This window comes from Peromyscus maniculatus, chromosome 8 (genome assembly GCF_049852395.1).
Source record: "Peromyscus maniculatus bairdii isolate BWxNUB_F1_BW_parent chromosome 8, HU_Pman_BW_mat_3.1, whole genome shotgun sequence".
In the NCBI taxonomy this organism is placed as follows: Eukaryota; Metazoa; Chordata; class Mammalia; order Rodentia; family Cricetidae; genus Peromyscus; species Peromyscus maniculatus.
Window position 1 is genome coordinate 69,190,837 of NC_134859.1, and position 18,144 is coordinate 69,208,980.

Here is an 18,144-nt window from a genome sequence, read left to right on the forward strand (position 1 = left end):
GTAAAGGAGCTTACAGTCAAGCCTGATGATTGAATTTGATTCCTGAGACTCACATGGTATAAGGAGAACACTGACTCCTCCAATTTGTTCTCTGGCCTCGGTGTATGCCATGGAACACACATGGATATTTGAATACACACTCAAATGAAAAAAAATAGATGTATTTTAAAAAAAGAAATAGGTTCAAATGTGGTGGTGCACAGCTTCAATTCTGGCACCTAGGAGATAAAAGTGGGATTGGATTTCAAGGCCAGGCTTAGCTACATAATGAGTTTGAGGTTAGAATGTGCTGTATAGAACACACACACACAAAAATGAACCCATAAAAATTACTCAAACAAAACAAAGAGAATAGGGTTGGAATATGCTGACAACCCCACCACCTTACTTTGTCATACATTAAAGCAGAATCCTTGGAAATCCTTCCACTGATGAGTGGAAACTGAAAACATACCTCGCAGAAGTAGGGAAGAGAATTGAGTCTATAGAATCTCGGAGTATAGGGAAGAAGGATAGAAAAAGGATGGGTGTGGAGTACGAAGACCTTGTTGGGAAGAAGTTCTAGTTTTCTGTAGCACTTGTGGCTGCACTGAACAGTTTAGTAAGCATTTCAAAATAGCTGGGTACAAGAGGATTGTGAAGGTTCCAACCTGAGGTCCAAAGTGATGAAAAAGATAAATACTGCTCATTATACATTATATTCATACATTGAAATATCACATTATACCCCAAATTGTGCAGTTATTGTATGTCAGTTAAGCATAAAAGCACACAGGGAGTGGTGGCCTTGAATCTAAACACAGGGGCAGAGGTAGATAGATCTGTGAGTTCCAGGCCAGCCTGATCCACAAAGTGAGTTCCAGGACAGCTGAGACAACATAGAGAGACCCTGTCTCAAATAAATAAAATAATAAATAAAAAGAATAAAAGCACACAACTTTAACCTCAGCGGTTTAGAGACAGAGGAAAGTGGATCTCTGTGAGTTCAAGGCCACTGTGGCCATCAAGGAGTCCCTAGTAAGACCTTGTCTCAAAAATAAATTTAAAAAAAGTTGGGAGACCTGCAAGTTTTCATAAGATACATGGTTAGTTTAATAGAACTTTTTAGGCTAAGCATTAAGAGCTTTAAAAATTCAGCCATGGGAACTGTTCCCTGAGACAGAGCTCTCCAGCACCCAAATGGACTAAGAGGTGAGTCTTTATCCTCATACCAGAACTCCCCAGTCACTAGGCTTTTGGCCCAGGGGTACAACTCTGTGCCCCCACACCAGCACCCATTTTAGTCCCAGTTACAGACCAGTAGGAAGGCAGACCTCCTGCAGATAGGTCAGACTACCACCATCCCCTATCAGACCTTGAAACCAAAAGCCCCACCTCCCCCAAATCCCACCCACCCTCCAAAACTACTGTTTCATGACACAGAGCCTGCCAGCACCCCACTGGACTAAGAGGTGAGTCTTGTCTAGGTGGGGCTCAGGGGCACAACCCTGCACCCCCACACCACCACCCATTGCAGTCCCAGTCTCAAGCCAATAGGCATGCCTCCTTCAGACAGATTGGACTACCACCATCCCCCACCAGACCCTGTAACCCAAAAGCCCCACCTCCCCCAAATCCCACCCACCCTCCAAGAGGCTGCAACTGTTCCCTGAGACAGAGCCTGCCAGAACCCAATTGGACTAAGAGATGAGTCTTTATCCTCATACCAGAACACCCTAGCCCCTAGGCTTTGGTCCCAGGGCCACAATCCTGTGCCCCCACACCACCACCCATTGCAGTCCTAGTTACAGGCCAGTCAGCAGGAGGACCTCCTGCAGACAAGTCAGACTACCACCATCCCCCATCAGACACTATAACCCACAAGCCCCAGCCCTCCCAACCCACCCATGAACCAAGATTGCAGATTGGTGCTTGTGGGCTCTGTCTCAGGGAGTAGACAGAGCCCACAAGCACCAATTGGACTAAGATCTGCTCCCTGAGACAAAGAGTCCATCAGCACCAATTAGACCAAGAGCTCCCACTGGACCCAGAGTATCAATCAGGCCAAGAGTGACTCCCTCAGACACAGACACTGCTTGCACTAAGTGGAGAAAGAGATAGGTGGACGCCAGTGAAGACAATAAAGAAGACACAAACTGAGGGAATACTGGAAGTGGAAAATTTGAGTAAACAAACAGAAACTACAGATGCAAGCATAACCAACAAAATGCAAGAGATGGAAGAGAGAATCTCTGGCATTGAAGATACAGTAGAGGAAATAGATTCAGCAGTCAAAGAAAACACTAAAGCAAACAAAGTCATGACCCAAAATGTCCAGGAAATTTGGGACACCATGAAAAGACCAAACCTAAGAATAATAGGGATTGAAGAAGGAGAAGAATACCAACTCAAAGGCACAGAAAATATATTCAACAAAATCAGAGAAGAAAACTCTCCCAAATGAAAGAAGGAAATGCCTATAAAGACACAAGAAGGTTACAGAACACTAAATAGACTGGATCCAACAAAAAAGTCCCTTGGGACATAATAAGCAAACCACTAAACATACAGAATAAAGAAAAAATATTAAGAGCTACAAAGGGAAAAGGCCAAGTAACATATAAAGGCAGACCCATAAGAATAATACCTGACTTCTCAATGGAGACTCTAAAAGCCAGATGGTCCTGGACAGATGTTATGCAGACACTAAGAGACCATGGATGTCATCCCAGACTATTATACCAAGCAAAACTCTCAATCAACATAGACGGAGTAAATAAAATATTCCATGATAACACCAGATTTAAACAGTATCTTTACATGAACCCAGCCCTACAGAAAGCACTAGAAGGAAAAATCCATCCTAAGGAAGTACACCCATGAAAACACAGGCAATAGATAGTCCGACACCAACAAATACCAAAGAAGGGAAACATACAACACTACCACCAAAAAATAACAAGAATTAACAATCACTGATCATTAATATCCATTAATATCAATGATCTCAATTCACCTATAAAAAGATACAGGCTAGCAGAATGGATAAAAAAACAAGATTCATCTTTCAGCTGCATACAAGAAACACACCACAACTTCAAAGACAGACACTACCTCAGAATAAAAGACTGGGAAAAGACTTTCCAATCAAATGTATTTAGGAAGCAAGCCTGTGTAGCTATCCTAATATCTAATAAAATAGACTTCAAACTAAAATCAATCAAAAGAGATCGGGAAGGACATTACATATTAATCACAGGGAAAATCCGACAACATGAAGTCTCAATTCTGAATATTTATGCCCAAATAAAAGGGCACCTACATTTGCAAAAGAAACATTACTAAAGCTTAAATCACACATTAAACCCCATACACTAGTAGTGGGAGACTTCAGCACCCTGCTCTCACCAATGGACAGGTCTGCCAGACAGAAACTTAACAGAGGAATAAGGGAAGTGACAGACATTATGACTCAAATGGAATTAATAGATATCTACAGAATATTCCACACTAACACAAAAGAATATACCTTTTTCTCAGCACTCCATGGAACCTTCTCCAAAATTGACCACATGCTTGGTCACAAAACAAATCTCAACAGACACAAAAAAATTGAAATAACCTCCTGTATCTTATCAAACCACCATGGCTTAAAGTTAGATTTCAACAACAACAAAAAGTACAGAAAGCCTACAGTCTCATGGAAACTGAATAATGCCAACTGAATCACCAATGAGTCAAGGAAGAAATAAAGAAAATAGTTAAAGAATTCCTAATTCAGTGAAATGAATGTATAACATACCCAAACTAATGGAACACTATGAAAGCAGTGTCAAGAGGAAAATTCATAGCACTAAATGCCCACAAAAAGAAGTTGGAGAAATATCACACTAGAGACTTAACAGCACAACTGAAAGCTCTAGAACAAGAAGAAGCAAACTCACCCAGGAGAAACAGATACCAGAAAATAATCAAATTGAGGGCTGAAATCAATAAAATAGAAACAAAGAGAACAATACAAAGAATCAATAAAACAAAGAGTTGGTTCTTTGAGAAATTCAACAAGATAGACAAGCCCTTATTCAAATTAACCAAAAAGCTGAGAGAGCATCCAAATTAACAAAATCAGAAATGAAAAGGGAGACATAACAACAGACAACAAGGATATCCAGAGAATCATCAGGTCATACTTCAAAAACCTGTACTCCACAAAATTGGAAAATCTGAAAGAAATGGATGATTTTCTTGATAGTTACCACACACCAAAGTTAAATCAAGACCAGATAAACTATCCAAATAAACCAATAACCCCTAAGGAAATAGAAAAGGTCATTAAAAGTCTCCCAACCAAAGAAAGCTCAGGACCAGATGGTCTCAGTGCAAAATTTAACCAGATTTTTAAAGAAGAGCTAATACCAATACTCTTGAAATTGTTCCACACCATAGAAACAGAATGAACATTACCAAACTCTTTTTATGAGGCTACAGTTACCCTGATACCCAAACCACACAAAGATGTAACAAAGAGAATTACAGACCAATCTCCTTCACGAACATCGATGCAAAAATACTCAACAGAATACTGGCTAACCGAATTCAGGAACATATCAAAAAAAAAAAAATAATCCACCATGACCAAGTAGGCTTCTCCCAGGGATGCATGAATGGTTCAACATATGAATATCTGTCAATGTAATACACCATATAAACAAACTGAAAGAAAAAAAAACCAACATGATCATCTCATTAGATGCTGAAAAAGCCTTTGACAAAATCCAACACCCCTTCATGATAAAGGTTCTAGAGAGATCAGGAATACAAGGAACATACCTAAATATAATAAAGGCAATTTGCAGCAAGCCAACAGCAAACATCAAATTAAATAGAGAGAAACTCAAACCAATTCCACTAAAATCAGGCACAAGACAAGGCTTTCCACCCTCATCATATTTATTCAACATAGTACTTGAAATTCTACCTAGAGCAATAAGACAACATAAGGAGATCAAGGGGATACAAACTGGAAAGGAAGAAGTCAAACTGTCACCATTTGCAGATGATATGATGGTAGACATAAGAGACACCCAAAATTCTACCAGGGAACTCCTACAGCTGACAAAGTGCTTCAGTAAGGTGGCAGGATACAAGATTAACTCAAAAAAATCAGTAGCCCTCCTATATAAAATGATTAATGGGATGAGAAAGAAATCAGAGAAACATCACCCTTTACAATAGCCACAAATAATATAAAATACCTTGAGGGTAACTCTAACTAAGCAAGTGAAAGACCTGTATGATAAGAATTTTAAGTCTCTGAAGAAAGAAATTGAAGAAGATGTCAGAAAATGGAAAGATCTCCCATGCTCGTGCATAAGTAGGATTAACATAGTAAAATGGTAACCTTACCAAAAGCAATCTACAGATTCAGTGCAATCCCCATCAAAATCCCAATACAATTCTTCACAGAACTGGAAAGAACAATACTCAACCTCATATGGAAAAACAAAAATGCTAGGATAGCTAAAAGAATCCTGTATAACACAGCAACCTCTGGAGGCATCACCATCCCTGACCTCAAGCTCTACTATAGAGCTATAGTAACAAAAACAGTTTGGTATTGGCATAAAAACCGACACGTGGAACAATGGAATAGAAGTGAAGACCCTGCCATTAATTCACACACCTATGAACATATGATTTTCAACAAAGAAGCCAAAACTTTACCATGGTAAAAAGAAAGCATCTTCAACAAATAGTGCTGGCATAACTGGATGTCAACATGCAGAAGATTGCAAAGAGATTCATATCTGTTGCCATGCACAAAACTCAAGTCCAAGTGGATCAAAACCTCAACATAAATCCAGTTACACTGAACTTGATAGAAGAGAAAGTAGGAAGTAGTCTTGAACACATTGGCAGAGTAGACCACTTCCTAAATATAACACCAGTAGCACAGACACAGACACTGAGTGCAACAATTAATAAATAGGACCTCCTGAAACTTAGAAGCTTTTGTAGAGCAAAGGGCATGGTCAATAAGACCAAACAACAGCCTACAGAATGGGGAAAGAAATTCACCAAGCCCACATCTGACAGAGTGCTGATCTTCAAAATATATAAAGAACTCAAAAAGCTAGACTTCAAAATACTGAACAATCTAATTAAAAAAAAGGGCTATAAAGTTTAACAGAGAATTCTCAACAGAAGAATCTCAAATGGTTGAAAGACATTTAAGGAATTACTCAACATCCTTAGTCATCAGGGAAATGCAAATCAAAACAACTCTGAGATACCATCTTACACTTGTCAGAATGGCTATGATAAAAACACTGAAGACAGCTTATGTTGGAGAGGTTGTGGAGCAAGGGGAACACTTCTGCACTGCTGATGGGAATGCAAACTGGTACAGCCACTCTGGAAATCAGGATGGAAGTTTCTCAGAAAATTGAGAAAATTCTGTAGCTAGAGAGTTTCTGGAGAGTTTCTCTCCAGCACCCGTCAAGGCCCGGGCAGTCTTGCAGTCCACTTATAAAATAAACACACAGACACTTATATTATTTAAACTGTTTGGCCTAATGGCTCAGGCTTCTTGTTATCTAGTTCCTATATCTCAAATTAACCCATATCTATTATTCTATAAGTTGCCATGTGGCTCGTGGCCTACTGGTACCTTACATCTCTCTTTCCATGGTGGCAGCTGGCAGTGTCTCTGCCTCAGCCTTCCACCTCCTAGAATTCTTCTCCCTTTCCCACCTACCCTATCCTTCCTGCCTGGCTACTGGCCAATCAGTATTTTATTTATCAATGAATCATAGAAACATATTTACAGCATGCAGGACATCTCACAGCAGAAGTCTTCTTCAAGACATATACCCAAGCAATGCTCAATCTTACCACAAGTACACATGCTCAACTATGTTCATATCAGCATTATTTGTAATAGCAAGAACCTGGAAACAACCTAGATGCCCCTCAACAGAAGAATGGATAAAGAAAATGTGGCACATATACACAATGGAGTACTACTCAGCAGTAAAAAAAAAATGATATCATGAAATTTGCAGGCAAATGATTGGAACTAGAAAATATCATCCTGAGTGATGTAACCGAGACTCAGAAGTACAAACATAGTATGTACTCACTCATAAGTGGATACTAGATGTGAGGGAAGGGATGGCAATACTGAAACCCACAGCTCCAGAGAGGGTAGCTAACAGGGAAAGACTCTAGAAGGGACAAATGGATGGCCCAGTGAAGGAGAAGTGGATGAGATCTACATGAGCAGACTAGGAGTAGGGGTGTGGCAGAGAGGAGGAGTGGGGGATGAGAACATAGGGAAATGGGAGGGTCGAGCTGGAACAGGGACAGAGTGGGAGGGCAGGGAGGGAGATACCATGATAGATGAGGACATCATGGGAATAGAAAGAGGTAGGGTGCTAGGGAGGCTCTCAGGAATCCACAAGGACAACCCCACCTTTGATTGCAGGCAGTGGTCTAGAGGGTGCCTGGACTGGTCTGCACTGGTGACCAGTCTAGTGAATACCTTTGTCCAGTGACTGATGGAGGCAGATGCAGAGATCCACGGCCAGGAGCCAGGCTGACCTCCGGGAATCCAATTGATGAGAGAGAGGAGGGATTCTGCAGGTGGGGAACATCAAAATCATGTTTGGAGGACGTGCAGAGATGATTGGCCACACTAGTGGAAGCCCATGAACTGTGGACTAGTGGCCGTGGAGCCCCCATGGGACTGGACTAGGCCATCTGGATATAGAAGATGGTTGTTTGGCTCAAACTGTTTGGGGGGCACCCAGACAGGGGGATCTGGAACTGTCCCTGGTGCATGGGCAGGCTTTTGGGAGCCCGGTGCTTGTGGTGTGATGACTTGCGCAGCCTTGGTGCAGGGGGGAGGAGTGTAGACCTCCCTAGGCTCAGTGTGAGTGGCTCTGCTGACTCCCCAAGGGATATCTTGATTTGGGGAATGTGGGGATGTGGTGTGGATTTGGAGGGAGGGCTGGGGGTGGAAGGAGGGAGGAGGTAGGATCTGTGGATGGTATGTAGAGTAAGTAGAAATGTTCTTAATAAAGAAAAATGAAAATAAAATAAAATTCAGCCATGAGAGGCAGAATGAAGACAAATGCTTAGAGCCAGATGAGACTCCTAGAACCTCAAATCCTGACAGTTTAGTTATTAAATAATATTTTTTTAAAAAGAGCCATATGTCACCCTGACTGGCCTCTAATGCCTATGTAGCTGAGGACTGTGGTGATATTTTGTTTGTGCTCTAACAAATAAAGTTTGCCTGAAGATTAGAAGGCAGAGCCAGCTGCTACTTGTTAACTATAGAGGCCTGGCAGTGGTGACTCACACATTTAATCCCAGCACCTTGGAGGAGGAAGCAAGAAGATGAGGAGGGTGGAGACAGTATCTCAGCCATTCCTTGAGAGGATTCATAGAGACAAGATCTCCCCCATTTAGCTGAGGAGTTAGCTAAGTGAGTGGTGACTGGGGCTTGCTCCTTTGTGTCTCTGATCTTCCAGCATTTATCATGATATCTAGCTCTGGGTTTCTCCTATTAAAATCAATTAGAATTTGAACTACAGTTTACCTTGCCAAAGTTAAAACTGAGGGTGTATCAAAGCTCTCGCTATCTATCTAGGTTTATTCCTTTTTCTCTCTGTTAATTTCTTCCTATTAAAGTTAAGGGGAAAATGTAAGGTAGAATACGGGAATATAGTGTAAGAAGAAATTTAGAGTAAGAGTAGAATTAGGAGTATTGGGTAAATAGAAACTTAGGGTAAGGAAGAATAAGATGAGAAACAAGACAGAGGAGCTATATCCTTCATTTTCCAACTATGAGACTATGAGCTCAAACTGAGAAGAATCAGTACCATGAAAAAATATTATGAAAGACAATGAGCAGAAAAAAATTGCTATGAAAGCTTTTGGCCTGTGGATAGTTTAGCTTTAAGTTTTGAGCTGCATGGAAAAAAATTTCCCTGAGGTGAAATAAAACCCAAGTGAAATAAAACTCTTCACTCCACGGACATTGCTACTGTGTGAAAACATTGTACCATTGGAATTAGTTTCCTCTTCATCATGAAGCCAGAGTTTAGGGAACAGAAGTCTTGGGAAAAACTTAGCAATCTCTCTCTCAAAAATTGAAAGCTTTTCAGATCTTTCCTTCTCAGATTTTTTTTCTTTTTCTGTAAGGGCATCCTCTCTGCTTGTCCTATCGCCCCTTCAAGCCAATATTTCCCGGGGGCAAAGCCTATGTCTGAGAAAGTGCAGGTGGAAAGCTGAGCAGGGACAGCTTCCCCCCAGGGTAGAGCTGCTGCAGAGGAGGTACAGGCCCTGGGGAGTGGCTGCTGGTGTGGAGTAAGCAGTGAAGGCTCTGAGATCCTTCCAGCAATGAAAAAAACAGGGTCTCAGTTCCTAGCAGTAGCTGCAACATGGGAGAAAGCTGAGGCAAAATGTGGCCATACAGAACTGGAGACTCAAGCCCCTACCCCCAGAACAGAAAGTCGTTAGCAGAGAAACTGAGCCTTGCCTCAGGCATCAGGGACTCTGCATCTTTAGGTAGGAGACAAGTGGGAGCAAGCAGAGGTTCTATCTGGGGAAAAACCTTACTGAAAAAGCTTCCATTTCAAGTACTTTCATTTTCTCTCATTGACCCAGTAAGGTGGGAGACAAGTGCACACTGGCAGGTGTGGCCCACTCTGGGGAAAATGTCAGATAAGGAAATACACTTGTCAGCTGCAGCTTAAGGAGAACAGACACCGCCCGGGACAATAAAGCTCACTTGATCTTGATTTTCAGTATGAACACAAACCATGTAAATGGAAACCTTGGAGGACCTAAAAGGCAGCATGGGAAATGTAGTTCTTTGTAACAGCATGACAATATAGAGAAAGGCAGCTTGGGAAATGTAGTGCTTAAAGTGAGGCAACATAGTCAAGGAGGCCTGGAGAAAAGGCAGATAGACTGGGACAGACATTTTCAAATGTGCCCTGTAACTTAGCGGCAAAATGCCCCAGGGAAATACTGCCAAGTATAACCCAAAATACTCAAGGTTCCATATCTCTTGTAAACCAACACTTTTCCTCTAGGTTCCCCAAGCACCCAGAGCTGGGCAAGCAGAAAGGCACTGTCCCAAGATCAATTCAGACTGGCCATGCATTCAAATGGGGCCCAGTGAAAGGAAAGCATTTGAACACGCTGATGAAAGTCAGGTAAAGGAAGAAGTCTGGTCTCCCAGGAGATGAACAGCAAGGAAGCCAGACGGGTGTGATCACTCAATTTAAACTGAAAGCTTAATCATGGTGTTAATGTGATGTAACTCTGCAGAAAACATCCAGGAAGGTGTGTTCCCACCTTGATGAGCATTCTGCTTCATGGGAGGGGAATTAGTGTTGAGTTACTGCCAATTTCTACACAGGAGGGCTGCTCCAGATATGAGCCCATTTTCCCTAAAGCCCTGCCAGAGATCTTCATCTCCACCCAAAAGGCAGCAAGGAACCAATTATGGTGTTGGCCTTTGGAGCCTGATGTGGGCATTGTGAGCTTGAGGCATGCAGAACACACACAGTGAACTGCAGGCCAATCTGGGGTACACATCAAGACCCTGTCTGCCTCACCCTGACTCTAAAATTCTAAAGCAAAACCACAACCAAAGTAATCTGGAGATATAGCAGCCAGAAGGGAGCAGTTTCCTTTCTGCCCAGTTAGAAGCTGTGTAAAGTGTATTACATTTATTTCTGCTGCCTTAGTTAATGATGTAAAGATGTGTTACATTTGTTTATGCTGCATCTGTTTAATTATGTAAAGATGTGTTGCTGTACACCTTGCCTGCCTGAGGCACATTATTGGTCTAATAAAAAGCTAAATGGCCAATATCTAGGCAGGAGAGTGACAGGCAGGGTAGGCAGGCAGAGAGAATAAGTAGGAGGAGGAATCTAGGCATTCGAGGGAAGAAGAAAAAGGAGAGAAGGAGGGAGAAAGAGGGCCACACCTGGGTCCAGAAGCCAGGCAGCTGCCAGTCAGCCACATAGGAGAAGCATTGAAAGTAAGGTGTGCACAGAGGGAAAGAAAGGTAAAGCCCTGAGGCAAATGTAGATGAAGAGAAACTGGTTTACGTATAAGAGCTAGTGGGACACACATAAGATAAGGCCAAGCATTCATAACTAGTAATTCTCTGTCTTGATTGGGAGCTGGTGGGTGGTCCAAAACAAAAAACCTGTACAACATTTGGATGGGCTAAGGACTAGCCTGGGACATGGATCATTCAGTTCAAGATCTCAGCTATGAAAACTGTCTATGGTTCATACCCACTACCTTCAGGCACACAGCCCTGACACAGTCCTTAAAAAATCAGGCAGACACCAGAGCTCACCAAATTCCAAGACTGAAGAAAGCTCACTAAAGTCTTGGAGCCTTGCTTCCAATTTACCAGCTAGTTCCTGCTTCTCAAATGGTTTCACTGACTTGGGGGAAATTCTGTAACAAAGGAACTGGGGCATCAGGGTGTCTAGTCAGCTATTTTTGGTGGGAGAGAATATGACATTCAAATGTCTTTAGTTTGTCACAATTGCAGGTTGGAGAGAAAGCACAGAAGGAGGGGACAGGAGAGGAAGGACCTGCTTTCTGTGGAACAAAAGCAAAGCAACTCAAGCCTAGACCACTGCTTCTCTCCTGGGTTGGAAATTGGCATCTCTCATGGGAAAGCAAAGTTCTCATCTTCTAAATTACAAGCTTTCCTAGAGGCTGAATTCCTTCTGGCTCTAGAGTGCAGTTCCTCCCATTCCAGGAGCCATGTTTTCTTACCAGGCAACATGGTCAGGTCTCCAAGAGAATAGGGAACCCTCAAGGGACTCTGCAGATTCCCACAAGCCTGCCACACATAGCCCTCTATGACCTCCCTCTTGCTGCCTCACTAGCCAGTCACAGAGCAAGCATAATGGGCTCTCCCCCAGCAACTTCAAGCCCTCCCTCCATCTCAGAGAGGAAGGCATTTGCTCTGACCACAGATCCAGTGAGCCCCAAGTCCTCAGCAGCCTGTGCTTTGGTAGAAGAAGCTCTGAAGATGCCAAGGAGCCAAGATTAGCTTTACTTGAGAGGGATGGTTTGTGCTGGCAACTCCTCCACCACACATCCCCTCAGTATCAGGAAGTAGACAGACCCTGACATTAGGTGGGGACAGAAAGAGACAGACAATGGGGTCGAGGATGCTGCAATGGACCTGGCTCACTTACTCTGTGTCTTGGAAGCTGAGTTCTTTGAAACTCAGGGCACTGGAAGGCTTCCAGTTGTTTCCCTTGTCCAGAGAGTCAGGAAGTGTGATCTGGGCTGGGCACACACCTGTCCAGGCAAGCTTTGGAGAGGAATTGGTTTTGAGGAATCAATATATAGCCAGTGTGAATGCTTGAAAGATGTACTATACTAAAAACCTCTACTGTAACACTTTCTGAAGTAAGGTGAAGTGTAGGAAACACCTCTACTGTAACACTTTCAGAAGTAAGGTGAAGTATCCAAAACAGCACTACTGTAACACTTCCTGAAGTAAAGTGAACTATATTAAAAACCTCTACTGTAACACTTTCTGAAGTAAGGTGAACTATACTAAAATCCTCTACTGTAACACTTTTTGAAGTAGACTGAATCTTCACTCAGAAAGTGGGACTCCAGATTAGGCATAAATCACAGCCAAACACACCTGTTTTCACTCAAAGATCCTTTTTTAAGTGGGGGTGGAAAAATTAGGTTACAGTGGCTGTTTTCTGACTCAGGCAGAAAAGTGCAGCAAATCACCTTGCAGGAGTCATTTTTTGTTTTGAGACAGAGTTTCTCCTTGCAGTTTCAGTGCCTGTCCTGGATCTCCCTCTGTAGACCAGGCTGGCCTTGAACTCACAGAGATCTGCCTAGCTCTGTGCTGGGATTAAAGTCGTGAGTCACCACCACCCAGCATTCATGGGAAACTTTTTGGAGGAGGAAAAGGGAGATTTAGATTTAGATCTGTATTTGAATGGGCTAGGATGCACTGGTGAAGGAGATAGGGGACAATGGAGAATAAAGGAAGGAGAAAAGGAAAAGGGGACAGGAGTATTTGTCCAGGAGGAACAAGGGACATCCTCTGGATAGAGGGCAGACACACATGGCATATAGGCTAATGGTTTATAAAGGTGAAGGGGGGAACCCCGGGTTAGGAGGAGGTGTTTAATTTTATTTCTTCTTCTTTTTTATTAAAAAATATTTTTATTCATTTAAGGACCTAGAAAGAAGCTGCCCCAACACCCATTGCCCCTGTGATTCCCTTTTTTAAAATTACACATCTAGAGTTGGAGGCCAGTCTGGTATACATAGCAAGTTCCAGGTTAGCCAGAAATACATAGTGAGACCCTGTCCCAACAATAAAATAAAACCCAGGAACTAAAAATGTGTACAATGACTGAACAATACATGCTTACATGACTTGTGGGTTATTACAGAAATCAGAGAGAAAACTAAAAAAATTCCCTAGGATCAAATGAAAATAAAAATATGATTTATCAGAACCTCTGGGTCTGACCAAGGCACATTTAAGGGGAAAGTTTATAGCTGTGAATGCTCATGTCAAAAATCTAAAACCTCAAAAAAAAAAAAAAAAACTTTAAGGTGTACCTCAAGAAAAACTAGAATATTCAAAATGAGAAGCAGTAGGTAGTGAGAAATAAGGAAGAACAGGGTGGACTTTTATGAATGGATACCAAAAGAACGTTACAAAGAATAGACCAAGCAATGAATTGGTTCTTTGAAAGAAATAAACAGAAAACCTAAAGATCTCAACCCTATATAAAGGACTATAGACAACTATTGAATTTGGAGTAGTAATGCAGAGTCACTGAAAACTTCTATTTTGTAAATTGGGAAATCTAGAAGCAGGTAAATTCCTCGACACATGAGACCTGCCAAAATTAAACCAAGAGGATGCAAACATCTTAAATAGCCCCACCATAAGCAATAAGTTTCAAGTAATAAATAAGAGTATAAAAGTTGAAAAATAACCCAACAGAGAAAAGCCCAGGACTAGATAGAGTCATTTTCAAATTCTACCAAACATTTAAAAAGAGCCAAAATTGTAGCATGAATCTTAATAGTTCTTATTAATAAAATCAAACCTGAGGCCAGTTATTGGAGTGAACACTGGAAGATCAGAGAGACAGAACAAGCCACAGCTAACCTCACCTGGCCAACTTCTCAGCTGATCTTGTTTCTGCAGACTGGAAGCCTCTGTGTCCTCATATCAGAATAGCTCTCAGCTGAGCTGTGCTGCTCAAAACCTAAAAGCTTAACCAGCCAAGTCCTTCTAGTTTCTGGTTCTCACGCCTTATATACCTTTCTGCTTTCTACCATCACTTCCTGGGATTAAAGGCTTGCTTTCTGGGATTAAAGGTGAGAGTCACCAAGCTTGTCTGTGTCCTCGAACAGATGGATTTATGCCTCTGGAATGCTAGAATTTAAGGCTTGTGCTACCACTGCCTATCCTAAGTATCTAGTGGCTTTTCTGTTCTCTGACCCCAGATAAGTTTATTAGGGTACACAATATTTTGGTAACACAATACCACCACATAACACCGATGCTCATCAAATGGCATCATGAAATAGAAGGAAATTAGAAATTTACTCCATGAAGTCAGCATTATCCTGATACGGAAACAGGATAAGGACACATTGAAGAAGGGTAACTAAAGACCAGTTACTCCATTGAAGACAGGTGAGTAGTCTAGTAAAATTCTTAGAAATCAAATTCAGTAACACACTAAGGTCATACGCCACGACCAAATGGTTTCTGTCCAGGGATTTGAGCTTGTTCCAACAAGCTCTATTCACAATAGCCACAATATTCACAAGAGCTAGGAAATGAAACCAGCCTGAAGTCGGTCATAAATAAGCAGATAACAAAAATGTACACATAACAAGTATAATTTTATGCCATTGTAAAGAAGAATGAAATAATGACATTCATAGGAAACGGATAGAATTGTAATTTACTATGTCAGGGAAAACAAGCCAAACTCACAGAAATACAAGTTTTCTATTATATGTAGAAATTAGACATAAAAAAGCATATATTTGTATGTGTGTGTATGTATATATGTTTGTCTCTCTCTTTCTGTCTCTCTCTCTGTCTATCTGAGTAGGACATAGAACTGAATAAAAGACTGTGAGAGGAGAGGAAGAGAGCCTAGAGGAGGGAGGAAATGGAGCTGCAGTGTTGTGCCTGGAATAAGAAAGCAGAGGGTGACAAAAGAGAAGGAGCTGTGGTGGTGTGGGTGGCACCCATGGGAACAGTGGGGGAAGGGAACAAATGAGGACACACTGACATGTACATGAAGACCCATGAGGAAATCCACCGTTCTGCATGCTAACAAGACATTGCATTTGACAAGAGGTACAATGGCTCAGCACTTGTCACACAAAGCTGATGACCTGAGCTGGGTCACCAAACCTACAAAAACCTGGCTGTAGTGCTTTGCATCTGCAGTCAAAGCCTCCTCCTGTGAGGTGCCAGAGAGAGGGAGAAACAGGAGCCCTGCCTGGAAGTTCAGGAGTCAGCTGGCCCTGAGTAATTAACACAGCTAGAAACAAACCAAACCAAACCAAACCCAAAAGACCATGGGGAGGTGGAACTGCTTTAATCCTGTCCCATCACTGTGGAGGCAGAGGCAGGCAAATCACAGTGAGTTTGAGGCCAGCCTGATCTACATGAGTTCCAGGCCAGCAGGGCTCAACACAGAGAGATCTTGTCTCAAAACAAGCAAATAAAAATCAAGAAAGAACCTGCCCAAAATAAGGTGGATGGCGAATAAAACTCTTGAAAGTTGTCTTCTGACATCTACATATGTGCTTGTCACATGCATGCCCCCATACAATAATAATAATAAAAAAGTAAATACAACATTAAATAATAAAAAATAAAAAGTAAGGTGAAAAACTAAAACCACTGAAATCTAAAAGACAATTCATAGCCCTTTGAAGGATTTCAGGAATCTGTCAAATCTGCATTTATATACCATTAAATAAATAACATAAGAATAAAGAAATAGACCTAGCAAAAACATTTACAAAATCTACAGTATTTCTATATGGAACTTTCTTGTAAGACAGTAGAAAATGTTAATGTTCACTAGAGGAACTCATAAAGATATCAGTTTACTTTGGTAAATCTACCTAAGTTTGCAACAAAATTAGATAAACACCAATAAATAATTGGCTACCCAGGAGAAGTAAACTAAACCTTAAATGTCCTTAAAAACTTAAAACGCTGAAAATGTGTAGTGTTGGAAAGTCAAACCAGCAGGTGCACTTGTGGACCTGTGGACCAGTCACCAGTTTGGGTTTGTTAGATCAAGCAAGGTACCCTTTCCTACTGAGTACTGAGCAACTCAGGAACATAACATTGATGGAAAATACTAGAAGACAACAGGATGCAAGCGCCATTCCTTCAGTGAGTCCAGGAGTGTGGAAAATAAGTCAGAACCCCAAAGGTCTGTGATATAAAATGACTATTTGTCTGAAGTTGATGGTGGACAGACATCTACATCCGGGTCCCTCCCTTTCCAGCCTCTGCTCTTCAATTGCTCTTTCAGGCTCTTCTCAGCACTCTCCTGGACCTCTACTGTAGCTTCAGTCTCTGCTCTGCTCTGCCCTGCCCCCTCACCTCTTAGACACTGGTTCAAGGTCCCCAGGTGCAGGCAGGGAGTGGGAGGGAGGACAAGGGAGAATGGGAGGAGAGAAGAGGAAGGGAGGAGGTTTCTTCTGTGCACAGATTCCTTGTCACAAAGCAGCCTTTATATTATCCACGTCTGTGCTTTTGCCTTGGAGACAGCAATCTGCTTTTTTTTTTTAATTACCTTATTGACAAAATTTTTTTTTCACACAATATATTTGGATGTTTTCCCCTCCCACATTTCATGCAAGATCCTTTCAATCTCCCTATGCACCCAACTTTGTTTTTTCTCTCTTTCTCTGTAAAACAAAATAAGCACACACAGAGAATTAACTTCTTCATGTTTAATGTTTAAAATGAACTCTGACAGGACAAATGAATAATGAAATTTGGTCCATATAAATAATGGAATTTTTTCAGCCACACGAAAAAGGAAATTATAAAAACTTCAGGAAATTGGTGAGACATAGAAAATACTATGTGCGGTAACCCAGGCTCAGAAAGACAACAGATGGGAGAAGCTATAGTTCTATGTGTATCAAAGGAGTTTGGCACCGGATGATTTGAGGGGACACAATAAAGACATTTCCTAAATGACCTCCCTATAGTATGGTTAAAGTTTTATTGAGAGAGAGAAAACAGCCAGAGGCTTCTGGGGGTGTCCAGAGCAAAGAAAAAAAGAAGTCAACTGAATATGGCCACCAGTCTGGTCATGCCCAAGACTTTCTGCAAGAGAGGAGAAAATAGCAAGGTATAGACCACAGTGAAAATAGCAGGGGATAGACCACTGTGAGAACATTGGGAAAATAGCAGGGGATAGAACACAGTGAGAGCATTGCGGAAATAGCAGGGGACAGAACACTGTGAGAGCATTGGGGAAATAGCAGGGGATAGACCACTGTGAGAGCATTGGGGAAATAGCAGGGGATAGACCACTGTGAGAGCATTAGAAAAATAGTAGGGAATAGATCACAGTGAGAGCATTGGGAAAATAGCAGGGGATAGACCACAGTGAGAACTTAGAAGAGCAAGAGCCAACCTAGAACAGTGAGAATATCTAGATTACAAGAAGAGTGAGTAGCTGGGGAGAGGGAAGGGCCAGGAAACTGGTGTGGAGTCTTTGAAATGTTTAATGAGTACTTGTGGGTAGGGACTGAGGGAGCCTGGAGACTGGCATGGGCCTTGATGCTGAAAGGTGCCACTCATACGTGTTAATTGGAGAGCCATATGATTTTGCCAGAAGTAAGGAAATGAATCCTTTGATTCACAGAAACTGGCTTCAAAAATTCCCCAGGAATGCTGGCTTTTATCTAATTGCGGTAAATCCTCCTATAGTCATACATTAAAGCAGAAATCTTGGATATCCTTCCAGTGATGAGTGGAGGCAGAAAACGTACCTCATAGAAGTGGGGAAGAGAATTGAGTCTTAATGTCAGTTAACCATAAAAGCACGCAGAGAGCTG